Source organism: Dreissena polymorpha, chromosome 1 (genome assembly GCF_020536995.1).
Source record: "Dreissena polymorpha isolate Duluth1 chromosome 1, UMN_Dpol_1.0, whole genome shotgun sequence".
In the NCBI taxonomy this organism is placed as follows: Eukaryota; Metazoa; Mollusca; class Bivalvia; order Myida; family Dreissenidae; genus Dreissena; species Dreissena polymorpha.
In genome coordinates this window covers 31,566,903-31,585,125 of record NC_068355.1, presented here as the reverse complement: position 1 = coordinate 31,585,125, position 18,223 = coordinate 31,566,903, and the positions used below count along the sequence as shown (strand labels likewise).

Sequence of the window (18,223 nt, the reverse complement as noted above, 5' to 3'; positions counted from 1 at the left end):
CTGAGTCAGGACAAGGATGCTGAGGATGTGGTGGACAAGGATGACCTGAATACACAGAAGGTAACAAAGACGTTTTAATTATCAGGCCTTTTCATGGCCAATTTGGGAAAAAATGCAATTTTGGGATTTTTATTTTTTCGTGCAAAAAGTCCATTGATTTCAGAAAAACAAATTTAATATAACTATTTCTAATACTTAAAATTAAAAGAATAAAATCATATTATGCTAGTAATATACTTTTTTTTTAGATCTTATTGAAATATAATTGAGACATATTAATCATAAGGCACTTATTATGCCCCCCTTTTGAAGAAGAGGGGGTATATTGTTTTGCACATGTCGGCCTGTCAGTCTGTCGGTCCTTCTGTCCGTCAACCAGATAGTGTCCTGATGATAACTAAAGAACGCTAAGGCCTAGGATCATGAAACTTCATAGGTACATTGATCACGACTGGCAAATGACCCCTATTGATTTTCAGGTCACTAGGTCAAAGGTCAAGGTCACTGTGACTCGAAATAGTAAAATGGTTTCCGGATGATAACTACAGAATGCTTAAGCCTAGTAGGATCATGAAACTTGATAGGTATATTGATCATGACTGGCAGATGACCCCTATTGATTTTCAGGTCACTAGGTCAAAGGTCAAGGTCACAGTGACTCGAAATAGTAAAATGGTTTCCGGATGTTCACTCAAGCATGCTTACACCTAAGATTATGAAACTTCATAGGTACATTGATTATGACTGGCAGATGACTCCTTTAAATTTTCAGGTCACTAGGTGAAAGGTCAAGGTCTCAGTGACTTGAAACAGTAAAATGGTTTCCTGATGTTAACTCAAGAATAATTTGGCCTAGGATCTTGAAACTTCATAGGTATATTGATCATGACTGGCAGATGACCCCTAATGATTTTCAGGTCACTAGGTCAAAGGTCAAGGTCAAAGTGACTCGAAATAGTAAAATGGTTTTTGGATGATAACTCAAGAACACTTATGCCTAGGATCATGAAACTTCATAGGTACATTGACTTTCAGCTCACTAGGTTAAAGGTCAAGGTCATGGTGACTTGGACACAGTAAAATGGTTTCCGGATGATAACTCAAGACTGCTTACTCCTAGGATCATGAAACTTCATAGGTACATTGATCATGACTGGCAAATGATCCCTATTGATTTTCAGGTCACTAGGTCAAAGGTCAAGGTCACAGTGACAAAAAACGTATTAACACCATGGCTGCCACTACAACTGACAGCCCATATTTGGGGCATGCATGTTTTACAAACAGCCCTTGTTAAGGAAAGAAAAACGCTTTGCGTATGGGTTCGTTTCACATACCCATTAATACGCCAGGAAAAGACCTGCTTATGTATTCCCTATGTATTAAGAATGCAAAAAAGATGAGGTGGAAAAGAAAAGTATGAATTTACTTAAGATAAAATATCCTCTTTACTTGTTTGTAAAGTGTAAAATCATATATATATTCATCCGAAATTTCGTGGTCAAAAAAGACTTTTACGGACACATTAGTTTATTTTGTGGATTTCTCAGTTCAGAAAAATAAATGATGAATTTGTGTCAGTTACTTTTCTGTGTGTGATAAACTTGTGGATCAGTGAACCCTTAAAATCAACCAAAATAATGTCCCTCAAATAATAATGGTTTACAGTGTAACCTGTGTATTAAGAATGTTAAAGATGAAATTGACAAGAATGATATGATTTAACAAAACATAAAATGGCATCTTTTATTGTGTATATCATGTTTACAGCAGGACTTGTTTTACTTGAGGATCAATAACTCAAACCCTTCTTCAGCTCGATGCTTTCCAACTTATCAAACAGGAACCTCAGTTACACAACACCCGGAGAATTTCTGTCATCCTCATAAGGCCTTGAGGTTTTATAAAGTTGTGAGATATTTAATAAAGCTTATAAATATGATTCCATGGAATGTATTTGTTCTCAATAAGAAGGACCCTGGCCTTATTCCCAGAACAGTGTAATAAGGCTTTAGAGTTAGTTTTCATGCATGCAATTGCAACAATGTAAGGTTGCATGGGAAAACAAGACTTAATGCATGTGTGTAAAGTGTTGTCCCAGATTAGCCTGTGCAGTTTGCATATTCCATATTGGTTCGCTCAACGTTACAGCTACTGCACAGCAAAGAAGACAACTGTCTGGTGAAAGGCTGGCCATATTACAGTCCAGTGATGTCGGGGGACACGGCATTCCATGGCTGGGGATTGCATTTTAGCATTTTAATTTTAAAGCGGCGCAATAGGGGGCATTCTGTTTCTGACAAACACATCTCTTGTTTAGATCTTATCGAAATATGATTGAGATATAATTATCCTGAGGATATTATTTTTTTTAAATAAACGCTTTGGGTGTGGGTCCGTTGAACAGACCCATAACTTGGCAAGGAAAATGTATGCATGTGTATTTCCTTTTTATTTAGAATGCAAAAAAAAGATGAGGTGGAAAAGAACAGTATGTAGTTTCATTAATGTCATCCATGCATTTAGGGAATTTTTTTAATATAGGAAGTCTCTTCTAAACGAAATTCCGTCTATCGGAGTAGCCTGTGTGGCTGTATGGGCTCATCTGGGAAGACACTTTACACAATATTAATAATAAATTACTGTTTTCTCAAAAGGAGGCTCAAAGCAATTCCACCTACAGTCTGTCACAGAGTTTAACAAGATGAGCCTCATTCTGGGAAACGGGTTCTTAACGCATTCAAAGTGTCATCCACACATTAGTCTGTGTATTGCACACACAGACTAATCATAGAGGATACTTTCTAATTTTGTATCTTTACATCATGTCATTCTTAAAAAAAAAAAATGAATTCATACATATCGTGCTGTTTTATTTTTCGGTGATGTGTATAAAATGCTTATAATTGCTTTGATTCTTAGCGTTATTCCTTACATATGATAATTTTTTGATTGTATATTTAACTATTTTAAAATATTGATGACTTAAAAATATGACGTATATATTTTCTGTTCTTACTAATTCAACAAATTATTGCAAAGTTATGTTAGTAAACATACATCTATTTGAAATCAGTTCGATCAAATTCCAGATGGGTCTAACTTTTGTCGTCTGTCCCAGCGAGGTTTAGTTATTGGTTTTCGCCTGTATTGAGCAAGGAATACACCTCTCTAAAAAAGATTTAAAATTATTGTTCTAAATGAACAATTGTGTATCAAAATTAAAAAATAAATACAATAAAGCTTTTCAAACACTTTACTAAAAAAATGTTGAAAAAAAACTCTAAATTCATTATTATTTGTTGGAATTTAATTAATGTTCATTTGGTGGGTTTACTAATCCACTAAATAAACTCAAACACATAACAAAATGACCCGGGGCTAATTCGTGTTATTACAAAATCAGGAATCCACAAATTTACGTGTCCATGAACAAGTATTTTTTTATAACCTGGAGGTGCCACAAAATATAAATCATTATCAAGTATCAGGGGGTAAACATTCCAGTCTCCATCTTGAATTGGTGACTAATATTTTGCTTTGTTTTATCTGTCAGGGCCTTTTTTGAAATAATAGTCTGTCAGAAAGGAGCCATGACTCAGGGCTATTTTTCCTTCTTAGGGAATGGCATTTTTCATGAATTTCTGAATTTCGTGACTCAAATTTTCACAATTTAAAGAAGTTTGCAATTGAAATTTTTACAATGTACTCTTTTTCGCAATTTAAAAAAAATTCAAGACCGAAGGATGACACAAAAATGACTCAAAACAAGCCCTGTGATTTGATTTGTGTTTGTGGATGTTTTGGGTATATTTTTTCTGAAACTTTAATTTCCCCTAAACATATCAAACAAAGTTAATGTTGCAATTTACTTTCAAAAAAAGATCGTGTCTTGGTATTGGTAAATGTGAAATTTTCTATGTTTGGGCGTCATCAAAGTACGAACGAACTAGTTTTGTCAGGAGGTAGTCATTAAGGGCAAGTAGTCTGTAACATAATTTTACTCCCAGGTGTATATGAACAGCCATTTATTTCCCTTTTTTATGTCCCCCACTATAGTAGTGGGGGACATATTGTTTTTGCCCTGTCTGTTGGTTGGTCTGTTGGTTTGCGCCAACTTTAACATTTGCAATAACTTTTAGAATATTGAAGATAGCAACTTGATATTTGGCATGCATATGTATCTCATGGAGCTGCAAATTTTGAGTTGTGAAAAGTCATCCTTTAAGGTCAAAGGTCCAAAATATGGGTCAAAATCGCTCATTTAATGTACACTTTTGCAGTATTTCAATATTGAAGATAGCAACTTGATATTTGGCATGCATGTGTATCTCATGGAGCTGCACATTTTGAGTGGTGAAAGGTCAAGGTCATTCTTCAAGGTCAGATGTCAAATATATGGGACCAAAATCGCTCATTTTATGATTACTTTTGCAATATTGAAGATAGCAACTTGATATTTGGCATGCATGTGTATCTCATGGAGCTGCACATTTTGAGTGGTGAAAGGTCAAGGTTATCCTTTAAGGTCAGAGGTCAAATATATGTGGCCCAAATCACTGATTTTATGAATACTTATGCAATATTGAAGATAGCAATTTGATATTTGGCATGCATGTGTATCTCATGGAGCTGCACATTTTGAATGGTGAAAGGTCAAGGTCATCCTTCAAGGTCAAATATATGGGTCAAAATCGCTCATGTAGTGTCACTTCTGCACTATTGAAGCTAGCAATTTTATATTTGAAATGCATGTGCATCTCATGGAGCTGCACATTTTGAGTGGTGAACGGTCAAGGTCATCCTTCAAGTTCAAACGTCATATAGGGGGACATTGTGTTTCACAAACACATCTTGTTTAAAGCACTCATAATAGACACTTCTGTATTTGCAAGTGAAATAATAAAATGAGCACTGACACTTAACATTGCCACAAAAACGCATGTAAAATAATATTTTGATGGGTTTTTACAATTAAGTTCCGTGCAATTAAAAAGACCCATCATTCTCAATTTGAAGATTTTATGCTAGGAATTTGCAAAAAATGCTGGTGTATTACTAACTTACATGTACAAGTTCAAAATACTGACATAGCCAAAATATATCATATTGGTCCCCTTAATGTTACAGCAATTGCTGAGCACAGCGAAAGACTGTTTAATGAAAGGCTCAGCCGTATCAAAGTCCAGCAATGTGCGGGGACGCGGCCTATCCATATCCATATATTACATCATTTTAGCTGTCACTAACACGGGAGATAACTGTAGATCTGCACCAGCAGTGAGTTCTTCCTCTTAAGTTGCTTTTTAATTATTTTAGCTGACACTAACAAGGAAGATAATAAAAAATCTGCACCAGTAGTGAGATTTTGCCTTTAAGTTGCTGTTTAATCAATGACACTAAGAGGGAGAGAATTGAAGATTTGTATCAGCAGTGAGTTGTAGCCTTTAAGTTGTTTGTTTAAATATGTCTAACAACTTTATTACATGTTGATTTACTTTGGAACTGTTTTCTAGTGTGAATTTTAACAGATTTTAACAATCAAATATCTGTAAAGGCATGGTAAAATATTAGGTGTGTGTTTTTTGCAACTTTGCAAAGACATTAATATTTAATTGTTTCCTCCCATTTATTGAAAAATATATTAACAGTAAAACATCTGTAAAGGCATTATAAAAGTAAAGAGATTAATATTATAATGAGTACAATTAGAAAAAAAATCATGCTATAAAGATAAATAAACTATGCTGTGGGGAAATGGGGCTTAATGCATGTGCTTAAATTGTTGTCACATATTAGCCTGTGCAGTCAGTACAGGCTAATGAGGGACATCAATTTGCTCTTTAATGTGGTTTTGCTGGAAAGAAGTATCTTCTTTATTATAATAATCCAAAGTGTCCTCCCTGATTTGCTTATGTGTATTTTACATGCTACACATCCTAATATTGATTAGCTGCATATTGGCTTATGAAATTACATCTCTAAAAGTTAAGTAAGGATAATAATTATGAATTTACAGGTTAGTAAAGCTTTAGCCAACACGTGTTATGTCTTAATACACAATAGTTTAATTGTATCAACGTTCATGCTATTAACGTCAATGAACCAATAAAATGCCAGATTAGACATTCATGAGATAGACGTTTTGCTCTTGAAAACCTTTACATCCAAGAAGCAGAGTTTTTAAATAATGTAATATAAACATCTGTTATAAATTCATATCACCCACTGTGCCTTAACATCCAACCAAGAAGCAGAATTTTTTAAAGAATGTAATATAAACATTTGTAACAAGTTCATATCACCCACTGTGCTATTGTTGTTTTTAGGAGAGCACCAGCATTGATATGTAGTTAGCCCAGCAACAGCTCCAGTCCGGCCTGCAGGAGCTCCAGTCCAGGGCGACCCTTCTTCTCTCCTGACCCCAAGCTACTCCCCTAGACCTCCGGCCTCAAAGGGTCAGCAGTGTTTAACAATTCCGTTCTGCAGGAAATTCTGAGCACATTGAGATTTCATGTGCTGTTCTCAACTACCGCTATGTCCGTGTCGAGTTTCCCACACTTGCATCTGAGTAGTTTTGTTTAGCTGGAGTGCCTGAGTGGGACGAGTGCTAAAGACACCAGGAGTTATAGCAGTAGTTTTGGTAACGCTAACAGTCAGTTCTCGATGTTGGACATCACGAAGAATGACCAGTTAAATAACGTGTACCATTTTTTTATGGGACGAACAGAAATTCAGCAAAGAATTTGAGAAAATCAAGAAACAATTCAAGCCATAAATTCAACAGTGTTACCTTGCCAAGGGGAATACTTTTGATGTTGATAGTGCGGGCAACAGTAGCTGTGCGGACTTTCATGGTTTGTCCTTTCAGGGGAAAAAGTGTCCTAAGAGAATGCGCTTTTGACGCTAATGCTGACAAAAGGCAGTAATGACTAGGTTGTGAACATACAGAACACGATACATCACTGGGGTGTGTTCTTCTGGCGCGAAATCCGCGAAATATTGGAAACACTCTGCTAAAAGCGAACACGTGCGTTTTGTTACAAGAACTTGAAACTCCGAGCCCAAAGGGCATCGTATTGATTCGAGGCTAAAGAAGGCCTTGAAATATGACAGCATTTTTGTTGTATGATCCAGTGCGCCATTCGACGCTCAACCGAAGTTAATCAGAACTCAAACTCAATCCTTAACAATATCAGTGAGGCCAGCGTGTCATCTCAGCTTGTTGAGCTTCAGGTGAGACCTTACTGTTTTATGTATTTTGAAAATTGGGGCTGATATTTCAGTCCCATTCGTAATCTCAAAACGTCTATATTTCCCATAATTACTGGCTAAAATTCTCAATTCAATATTTGTTTAAATAGGTTGAAACATTGAGTTCATTTCCTTATTCGGCTCTATAAGTTGAACCTTAATGCAATTAATGTTGATAGCTCTTGTTCTCAATGTTTAAATATTTGTTAACGATAAAACAATCCCAATTTAAATCAAAACAGCAGGATTTTTCCTAAATTTTCCTAATTTCAAATATTGTTTCATGTACAATAAACTCTGCACAGAGCTAGCCCCTGTTCTAGCACATTTAATAGTCTTTTATGAGAATAATTGGCTTGATTTGCAAATTTCACTAAGTGTTATTAATATTTTGAAGTTGTTGGTGTTCTAAACATATTTCACATAAAAATTGGACATGATTATTATTTAAAATATGGCCGGGATGTTTGCAAAACAATTGCACTTTATTGCTTTCAGAAGTGAAACTTTAAGTCTTAAGTATGTCCTACAAAAACTTGGCTATATATTCGAGAAATCAACAAATATCAATACAGCGAATTTATTTAATCAGAAAATGCTATAATTACTAGTATAATGGCCCTGGTAGCCAGATAGAGTGGCGTAGGTTTCTCTCACCATAGATGTCCATCGTTTTTTGTATTTCTGTCTAACTCATATACAAAACGTGTTTGATCAAGTACACATACACTTACAGTATTTAACTCACATCTATTGTTTCTGATGATATGTCATACAGTTGTATTGTTTTACTTTTGATGTTGTTCAGTCTCACATTCTTAGTTTTATACATATAAAGGTGTACAGTATCATGTTTTAAGTTTTATAATGACATATTTAAAGAGTATCACATTAAAAATTATATAGTATTACATGAATTTTAAAGTTGTTGATTCTCACATTTTGTTGTATAGTTGCACTTTTTAAGGAGTACAGTCTCACACTTTAATTTGCTAAAGTTATGCCTGTTTTTGTTTTTTGTTTAGATAAGTATTTTACCTTGCTACAAACTGTACTTTACCGTGTATTCTTCGCGGTTTTAAACAACAAAATTTTAATGTAAAGTTGGTGAAAGTAACTCATTGATTCAACGCTATTCTGAGTTCAAATTGGTGAAAAATTAATTGCGATATCCTGAATATCAATTATAGACGCAATGTTTGTCATTAAAAAAGGTGTGTAAAGTAAGTTTGTTTTAATATTCATTCGTCACTAAATACAATCTGGGTTTAGTTTGCTTTCCATTGCCTTTTCAGCAAACATGAGCCAACAAGACAAACATTATTGTACAATCCCGACCCCCTTTTGCAAAAATATTACAACTCTCTCAAGAAATTCAGCACGAAATCCTCTTGTGTCAGCCTTACATGCTTCCTATCAAGATATTTTCCCATGTTTGCTTCATCAACACTTCCAACAGCGGATCCTTGGTAATTTAGACTTCCGTTCCAGCGTGGATGGGGCTTAGCAATAATTGATGCTGGGCAACGGCAAATTGTTCGGGACGAGTCGCTCAAACGGAAACGATCTGACCCAACAGATAGCTTATAGTGATGTGTCCATTAATGTGACTGACCTCGATATGTTGCTTTTAAATAATGCGAACCTTACACCAGAAGAACAGTCTGCGAGCAATTAAGGCCATTTAACAACCGTTGTTGTCTGGAATTCACGGCTTTGGGTTGACGAATTTGGCGTCAGGACTTGCTCTATCTCTGTCTACGGCAGCAGCAGCAGAAACAACAAAAAAACAGGTAGTATTTGAGCGGTGCTCTGGGATATGGGTTTCAATGTATGTGCTTAAAGTGTCATCCCTGATTAGCCTGTGCAGACTGCACATACATTGAGTCATATTGCTTAAAGTGTCATCCCTGATTAGCCTGTGCAGACTGCACATACATTGAGTCCCATTAAAGTGTCATCCCTGATTAGCCTGTGCAGACTGCACATACATTGAGTCCTATTAAAGTGTCATCCCAGATTAGCCTGTGCAGACTGCGCATACATTGAGTCCCATTTTACCAGAATGAGGCTCATATAAGTGTATCAGTCTTCTTTCTGCCCGATTAAGGAAAAGTTCCTAGCATCAAATGGGAATTTTGGTGTTTTTCAATTTATCAAACTTGGTAAATAAAAAGCAAATAACGGTTGATATCATATCAGTTTAAATCACAGAAGGTCAGCGCACAGTGTTGTCTATTTTTCAGCCAAAGGTCAGCCCCTGAACCCAAAGTTTATCATTGTATAACAAAAATTAATATAATTAATGTAATTGTTTCATTCGTTTTAATTTGAGTAAAACAATTATTTAATGCCTTTAGTACATTAAACAATAATTTTCTTTATTTATTTTTAATATTTATTTAAGTGCCTGCATTTTGTTTTAAGAGCCAGTTCTTACAGAACTCTATTCAATCATAGATTGGTAACCAGCTGTACAACAGGCTCTCTTGCCAGCTGGGCCCAGACACCCAGGGACACTTCCTTCGCATGGGTGGTGGTGGGTGGCTCTCGGCGAAGGACTTTTGGGCAGTTCAACGTGTCCTACTCGCAGAGTGCAGCCAATCTAAACATGGGGCTCCACATTTTCCTGGTCAAGATTACCTTATCCAAATAGTAGATTGGTAGTGTAATTTACTTTGTATTATGTGCAGTTGTTTTACTCCAAATTTCAATTCAAATAGTTTGTGTGTGTTATATATTGATAATAATCTCTCATGGGTGCTAACTTAAAAAATCATCAGGTAATCGTAAATATTTGTATTGTTTTGTATTGCCTTGAAAGTGTGTAAGGGAGGGGGGGGCTTTAAAATTTATCCTTGTCAGTAATTCTATCTGTCCTTGCTTCCATCATTCCCTATGTCCAACCCACCTTTTTGTTGTTGAACTGCACTTAATAAATATTGGTTTCAGAGGGATGAAACATGTCAGAATCAAGTGTATAGTATATAGATGGCTATGTTTGTATCAAGTCTTTGGTGTATATCCCATTTGTATCAAAAGCCTACAAACATGATGTATTTCTTATAAATGTTTTACTTAAACAACATTGATTGACTTCCAATATAACTGATACAATATCAGAATGTTTTGAATAATTTGGTTTACATGGGACACATTTATGGGATGCGCTAAGATTTTTTAATCTGTTCGCAGAAGCCTTATCCTCAAAAGTTCAGGTCCAAAGAAAGATGGTGACCAGCTGCAACTCAGCCACTTCATCTCAATAGGTAAGTTCTTGTGCCATTGCAAAAGGGGCCACTATGGCAAAGCATTCAGGAGACCCAGTCTCAATAGCCTAAGACGTTAGATGCAATAAAGCTTTAATAAGCAGGTTAAACCTAATTCAAACTTTGGTTTCTGCTCATCATTTAATTGACCAGTTTATCTTATTTCAATTTAGGAGTTCAGCGATAAACTCTTGTATCGAATATAGAAAGAAGAAGTTTCAATTTTAACCCTCAATATTGCATTTTAAATTGATCATACAGAGCTATATTAACACAAAAAACAACAACACCAACAAACAATTTATCAGCAGGTACCAACATATTTGACTCTTTAACTCTTTACAAAATCAGGTCCCATACTAATTGTAATTATGATTCTTTTTTCTGCGTAGCTGTTTAATGTCACTTTTGAACTTAGGTGTCCTTTAGGTAATACATTAATAAAAATGCCCGCGGCTACCCATGAATGAATACACTTAATTTAGTCCATTGGCTGATTTGAGAATACCACCAGAACATTGGAAACACGGCCGTGTCTTTCTAACACAGTTTTACTGCGTGTTCAGCATGAAACAATTTTATCTCTTATGAAAAGGCATGATAGATAGAACAGTTTTACACTCAACTCTTCACATCAATACAATTTGTGCGTAGATTCTACACCATCGTCAGTTCGCGGTTAGTGCGTGTGAATGTCAGAGTTTATATACAGGTCATTGCTGCGTTATATATAATAAAGACGCTATAGCGTGAACTAGCTGAACTGGAATTTTCTTAAGACCAGAAAGATGTTAAATGAAGATATCCAGCGATATAATTATGGTATGTCAATAATAGATTCTTTATGTGTTTTTAACAATACCATAATAAATATTATTTTTAATTAATTTAACAAGAATTATTCCACCATATTGACTAATGTATTAAGAATGAGCGCGATGATTCTCGATACTGTTTATACTCGAATCAAATAGCAATGCCCGACAAACCACTAAAACAGGTTTGTTTAAAGAACGCGCGTATAAATATTTTTAAAATATGTACGGATACTTCGCATGTGGCCGGTTGACTCAAATGTTTTAATTTCACTTCCATTATTCTTTTGGTTTTCTGTTTTGTATCTATAGGTTTATGACCAGCAAGATGTAATAATGTAAAATAAGCCGCAAAAACTCCACGTACCATCCCGTTCTGCGTGTGATGCAGCTAAGAACTGCACCGAAAAAGACATTCGCTATCCTTGATCTCATTCATTGAACTCTTTACCTTTCATAAACTCCAACCACAATCAACGCCGTATATCATTTTAAAAGATATTTCTGTTTACCATTGATGCATAAGAGAGTTCAGTGATGTCTATAGCTTTGAATAAGATGAATTTTTCTGTTGTCGATATCTGTATATCAACTTTAATGACCAATTGTGACCTATCCACTATGTGATTATAGTTTTAATGGTAAACAAAGCACATGCCAGTAATAGTGTAAGTAGCTTTTCATTGATTGCATCAGGAATCGCCCATATGACTATTACACCCAGAACAATCCTAAATGTTACATGTTGCAAATCAACACATTTAATGATCATTTTAGTTGATTTGAGCACGAAGTTCTCAAAGTGAGAAATTGTGATCACCTTATGTTAGGGATCATGCTGTGTGCTGCTTCAACTTATAGCTTGTTACCAATCTAGAAGCATGAGTTGTTATTGAATCTTGATGAAACTTGATCTGAAATCTGGACATTATCTAAGCCAATTTGCATCGTGTTAACATGCATCCTAAAACTAGGTCATCTATTCAAATAACAGAAAATCATGGTTGACACTCTAGAGTCTAGACGTCACGATTAAAATTCAATCTTGATGAAACTTAGCCAGCGTTTGAATCAGGGCCACTTGTGTAAAAATAAACTTGGTGTAAAGGCTCAATAATGCTGAAATATGGTCAGAAATGCTTTCTTGGCATTTGAATTAAACACCGCTAAATTCCCCCTTAACTTGATTTTGCTAAGAAGATTTATCTTTAAAACGAAAAATGCAATAAAAGCTTGGTTTTCCCAGCAAGGCTCATGTATTATAGAATTATTGTGGCAGCTGCATGTGGGCTGTTGGGCAGTGGCCTCACCTATAACCTCTGCTCTCTGTTTTAAGACATTTAAATTGGATCTTCATGAAAGTTATCCATCATGTTTGTGGGCTTAATAAAAATGTTCTCGTCTAATGAAGACACATTGACCGTTCTGCAATGATTAATAAAAACCAGTCTTCTGGAGTAGTGTAGTTTTTTCTTCATTTTTAGGTATACGAACTGTCTGTAAAATTGCGACTTGTCTTAGCATAAATGCGATTAGAATTTATTTAATTTTCCTATTTTTTTACAGCTCATACATTGCAAAACTGTGTAATGCCTTGAATAGTGTATCGCACGTGTCTATTTAAATGTCAAATATTGACTTGCCTTCAAGGTAGGACATTGCAGTGAATAGAAGCATGACTTTCTGTTGATGCAACTAGATATTCACTTTGTTGATATTTGATTTCATATGACAACATGCCAGTGAACAAGGCACCCTTCCTAAACCCTCGCCGACTGCGCTAAACGGGAACCTTAATATACATGAGATTCCAGGCGGAATGTAAAATCTGTACCACTCTGATCTCCAGTAGCAGCCCCAGCCGTGGGAGGCCGATTCATGATGCACCTATGGCCTTAATTATCTCTGAACATCCCAACCTCACATGACCTGTAGGGCGGGGATGTATATAAATGATCATTAAATCCCACAAACCAAGGAGAGGTTATATTGGAGTCAATTTTATGTAAGTTGGTCAGTTAGAGGGGCGTTTCGTCTGAATTTTATGTCAATATATTTTTACCTCACCAAATCTACATTTCTAAAGGGATTAAGTTAAAACTTCAATCATGTGAAAACCATGAAGTCTGATTGAGAGTTAGTGGTGATTTTGTGACAAAGCTCTAACTAAGTATTGGTCAAGTCACTGTCTTGCATAAAAATATTTTACTGTTTCTGTATCTCACCATACATGGGAATTCAGAGGTTGTTATACTTATATTTGATTCAGGGGAAGGGGGGGTTAACTAAACGTGTGCCCACAGTTGCACAGAGCCGTGTGAGTATTTTTGTTTAAAAAACAACGAAAGCATTATATCCCTTGCATCAATTGTGATATAAGATTTTAAATCAATGTACTATTGTAATATTAATAATCTTACATTATACCAAATGTTCCAATATATATATATATATATATAATTGTTTTCCAGTGGTTGTGTTCAGTGTCAAGCAGTATCCTAGCAATCAAGTCAAGTCAGCGCAGCAGCAACAACAGATGCAGCAGCAGTCGTACGCAATACATCAACAACACTGGTGCATATGCATTAAACTATAAAGAAGTATGAAGGCAAACATGTCTGTATAAATTTAGTTTATTCTCAACCATTTAATATTAACTTGTTATATTTATGCCCCCCTTCGAAGAAGAGGGGGTATATTGCTTTGCTCACGTTGGTCTGTCAGTCTGTCTGTCGGTCTGTCGGTCCGTCCACCAGGTGGTTGTCAGATGATAACTCAAGAACGCTTGGGCCTAGGATCATGAAACTTCATAGGTACATTGATCATGACTCGCAGATGACCCCTATTGATTTTGAGGTCACTAGGTCAAAGGTCAAGCTCACGGTGACTCGAAATAGTAAAATGGTTTTTGAATGATAACGCAAGAATGCATACACGGCCAACAGGGCAAACTCTGAACAATATTACTGAAGCCAACTGGTCTGTAATCCTAAATCTATAATTATCGGTCCAATGAAACATCATCCTTTGAGTAAAATACAGTGGATCAGTAAAAATATTATCAGAATATGAGATTTTTTGTATGTTTTGTATATTAAATATTGTGTTAATTAGAGCTGCAACGATTCACCAACAGCTCAATTCGATTCGATTTCGATTTCAGACACTCCGATACCGATTATTTCGATTTGATTCATCTTCAAACCTAGTTTTATCATATATTCACTCTTATGCCTCAAAATTAACATTTCTGTTTCAAATGTGATTTCAATAAAACACATAAAAAAAAATAGCAATTAGGAATTTTAATATAAAAACTTCTCACTAGAAGATTGTGTTGATTACACAATAATATAAAAATAAATAAACAAGAGGGGCCTGAAAGGCCCAAGGTATCCCCCAGCAACATATGCTATGTTTGAGGATGGGTGCAAATTGGACGGATGAACATAATGATAGATGGACGGACGGAGGACAATAACACAAAACTAAGACAAAGGAAGGTTCTTAAGCACAAAAAGTGCCGGACGGACAGCCGGACGGACGAACAACGCCATAACAATATCCCTCCGCCTCTGGCGCCGGAATATATTCATACCAAGTTTTAAAGAAATCCGCCAAAGCGCTTCCAAGATATGGCTCCGGACACAAAAACGCCTATAGTAAAAGCATTTTTTCAATATACAAAGGCCATAAGTCTGTTTTTAACAGATGGTGTACAATGCCATTTGGCGTGCATCATCCTCTTATGCATATATATACTCATACCAAGTTTCAATGAAATCCGCCCAAAACTTCCAAGATATGGCTCCGGACACTAAAAAGCATTTTTTCAAGATACAAAGCCATAAGTCTGTTTTAAACAGATGGTGTACAATGCCATTTGGTGTGCATCATCCTCTTATGCATATATATCATACCATACGTTTAAATGAAATCCACCAAGAACTTCCAAGATATGGCTCCGGACACAAAGTGACGGACGGACGGACAGCCGACGACGACGGACAACGCCGAAACAATATCCCCCCGCCTCTGGCGGGATATAATGATAAGAACGTATCTGGATCATATGAATGGTTGTACTATCACTATTACTTTTACCCAAAACCGCTATAAGCATGTCTTCCATTGTGCCATGACAGCATCACCTGTTTACCTGTAGGACAAATCACATTCTCTAATAAACTAAAATTCCAACAGAAATAGAACTACTTTTCTGGCTCGCGACTTCAGTAGTTGCACTTGTGCCACCTCTTAGTTTTTGCTAAATCAACGTTATGTTTGCGTTTGACATATTGCATTAGAGTATGGTTGAGCCGGACTTAGCGTACGCCACATCCATGAAGCACAGTTTGCACTTTGCTTTATCGGTAGGGCTACCATCCCGAAACCCAAAATACTGCAACACTTTTAGTTTTTGCTTCTTAGCGCATCTGATAATTTCAATTTGTCGGCAACAACTTGTCAGCCATTTTGACGCTTTTTCCGAAGTAGAGCGTAACGCGCTTATTGATTGGATGACTAAAGTATTAAGCAACCAATCGCGCGCGTCGTAATTACAGGTAAAGAAAAACCTCCACCTTCCCGTATCAATAGTCAGAATACAGCGTGCTTTACGTATCTATGCATATATATGTATATATGTTAAGAGATCGAATCGAATTTGGTAGGTTTGGTATCGTAATCGAATCGAAGCATTTCAAATCGATTTTCAATGAATCGGATCGAATCGTTGCAGCTCTAGTGTTTATGTTTAATTTTGTTGATAATATAAATATAAGCAGGACAGGGTAGGTAATACACTATTATATCTTTCTTATATACAGGGGAAACAAATGCAATAAGTTATATTTCATGTTTAATGATAGAGGATATCACCCCCCCCCCCATTTTTTTTTAACATGATGTAATAAATTACCACACCCCACATTAAACCCTTCCACACCCCACTCCAACTCTCACCCCCCACCCCCTACCCCTCCCCCACCCCCACCCCCCTACCCCCCCCCCCACTCCCCCCACCATGCCCCCCTACTTCCCCCCCCCCCCACCCCCCTCCCCCCACCCCCCAATTTATTTTTTTTAAACATCTAATAAATTACCACAACCCACCCCCTATACCCCCCTCTCACCCCCACACCCCCACCCCTACCCCCCACCCACCCCCCCCCAATTTTTTTTTTAAACATCTAATAAATTACCAACCCCACATTATTACCCCCTCCTCACCCCCAACTCCCTAACCCCACCCCCCCCACCCCCGCCCCACATCTCCCATCTTATTAATTACCACACCCCACATTATACCCCCCTAACCCCCCCACCCCCCCCCATTTTTTTTAACATCTTAACATTACCCCACCCCACATTATTACCCCACCCCCACCCCCTCCCACCCCCCCCCCCACCCCTCCCACCCCCCATTTTTTTAAAACATCTATAAATTTCCACACACCCCACATTATACCCGCCTCTCACTCCCCCCCCCCCTACTCTACCCCCACCCCCCCATTTTATTTTATTTTTAAACATCTTATACATTACCACACCCCACTATACCCCCCTCTTCCCCCCCTACCCACCCCCCCCTCCCCCATCCCCCCCCCCCCAAAAAAAAATAATAATTTTTTAATCAAGGTCAAGGTCACAGTGACTCAAAATAGTACAATGGTTTCCGGATGATAACTTACATTAGGTCAAAGGTCAAGGTCACAGTGACAAAAAAAAGTATTCACACAATGGCTGCCACTACAACTGACAGCCCATATGGGGCATGCATGTTTTTACAACAGCCCTTGTTTATCAAATATATGTAAGCATATTGATACATATACTTTGCTTTGATTAAGTGTTCGTTTTATTTCACTCTGCCTCTTCTTGCCATGTTGAGGATGGCCCGCACATTGCCCCTGTACTGACCTGGGGGTTATTTGTATGGTCTATGGGCTTGGATGGTCATGGAAGTAAGAAAGTGTATGATTTTAAAGGGATTTATTCACAGATTTTGTATTTATTGTAAGTTATTCCATGAACTGTACTATTTCCATTGTAATTCTATCTATTAAAATATATTGCAAATTCTTTAAACCCATTTATTTTATATTGATCCATCGTTATCTGCAAATAAAGATCCATCTTTATCAGTTAGAAAAGGACACTAACATAGGGCATCAGCAAGAGCTAATTAAGATCCGCAACATTTAGGTTGGTGACTGTGTCTTTTTTAAAAATCATTACTATTTCTCTAGATCTATTTATTCATTTTCATACGTACGTGCAGACGTGAAAAGACTGGAATAATTGTGGGCGTTTACACAACCCCAAGGTACGTGATTAATAAATTTTATGAAAAAGAAAAAAAATCTAGCTATGATCTCTTTTAACCACAGGCCTTGGTTGTCAGTGATGTTCTGGCTTGGTCTTTTTAACTGTCTACAGACCCCCCCCCCCCCCCGTTGGATTGGACAAATCCAAGGGAGGGAAGTAATAAAGCTTTAAAGGGAGATGATGTCTATACCTGCCAAATGATAAATTGAAATTTTATTTCAAGTGGCACAGTAGGGGCATTGTGTTTTCATGTTTCTGACAAACACATCTCTTGTTGTCAAGCTTTCGCAGCCAAGAGTTGGCACCCGCTATGCAGTGCTCTTGTTTCATTTGGCCATGATTGACTTTATTTCCAGGAAAACCGGATAACAAAGCGTTGATTTTGTTCTGGATGCATTGCATTCACAGTACATGAACCGACAGTAGTCATCTTCTCGAGATCTGGCCTCTGAACCATCAGTCTATGAACATAATGCAGAGCAATCTAGGGGTGAGTTTTCAAGTCATGTGTTTATTTTGGTATTGCCCACTAATTCAGAGATGTGTGGGTGCATG

The 18,223-nt window shown here is 36.8% G+C and overlaps 1 protein-coding gene and 2 long non-coding RNA genes across 5 annotated transcripts in view; 2 read left to right on the top strand and 1 right to left on the bottom strand.

Annotated features, from left to right (window-relative positions):
• The window catches only part of LOC127875434 (uncharacterized), a 666,243-nt gene that overhangs the window by 536,351 nt on the left and 111,669 nt on the right, over nucleotides 1-18,223 (bottom strand). The window lies entirely within an intron of this gene.
• LOC127875641 (uncharacterized) lies at nucleotides 6,974-10,791 on the top strand. Of its 3 annotated transcripts, none has more exons than XR_008047475.1 (4): nucleotides 6,974-7,236; nucleotides 8,550-9,047; nucleotides 9,715-9,917; nucleotides 10,450-10,791. It is a non-coding gene; the product is annotated as an uncharacterized LOC127875641 (long non-coding RNA). The 3 variants fall into 3 exon arrangements; XR_008047476.1 differs by having other exon boundaries at nucleotides 9,715-9,886; nucleotides 10,450-10,508; XR_008047474.1 differs by lacking the exon at nucleotides 10,450-10,791 and having other exon boundaries at nucleotides 9,715-10,012.
• LOC127875673 (uncharacterized) lies at nucleotides 12,940-18,061 on the top strand. The gene is made up of 3 exons (XR_008047478.1): nucleotides 12,940-13,343; nucleotides 13,823-13,938; nucleotides 18,025-18,061. It is a non-coding gene; the product is annotated as an uncharacterized LOC127875673 (long non-coding RNA).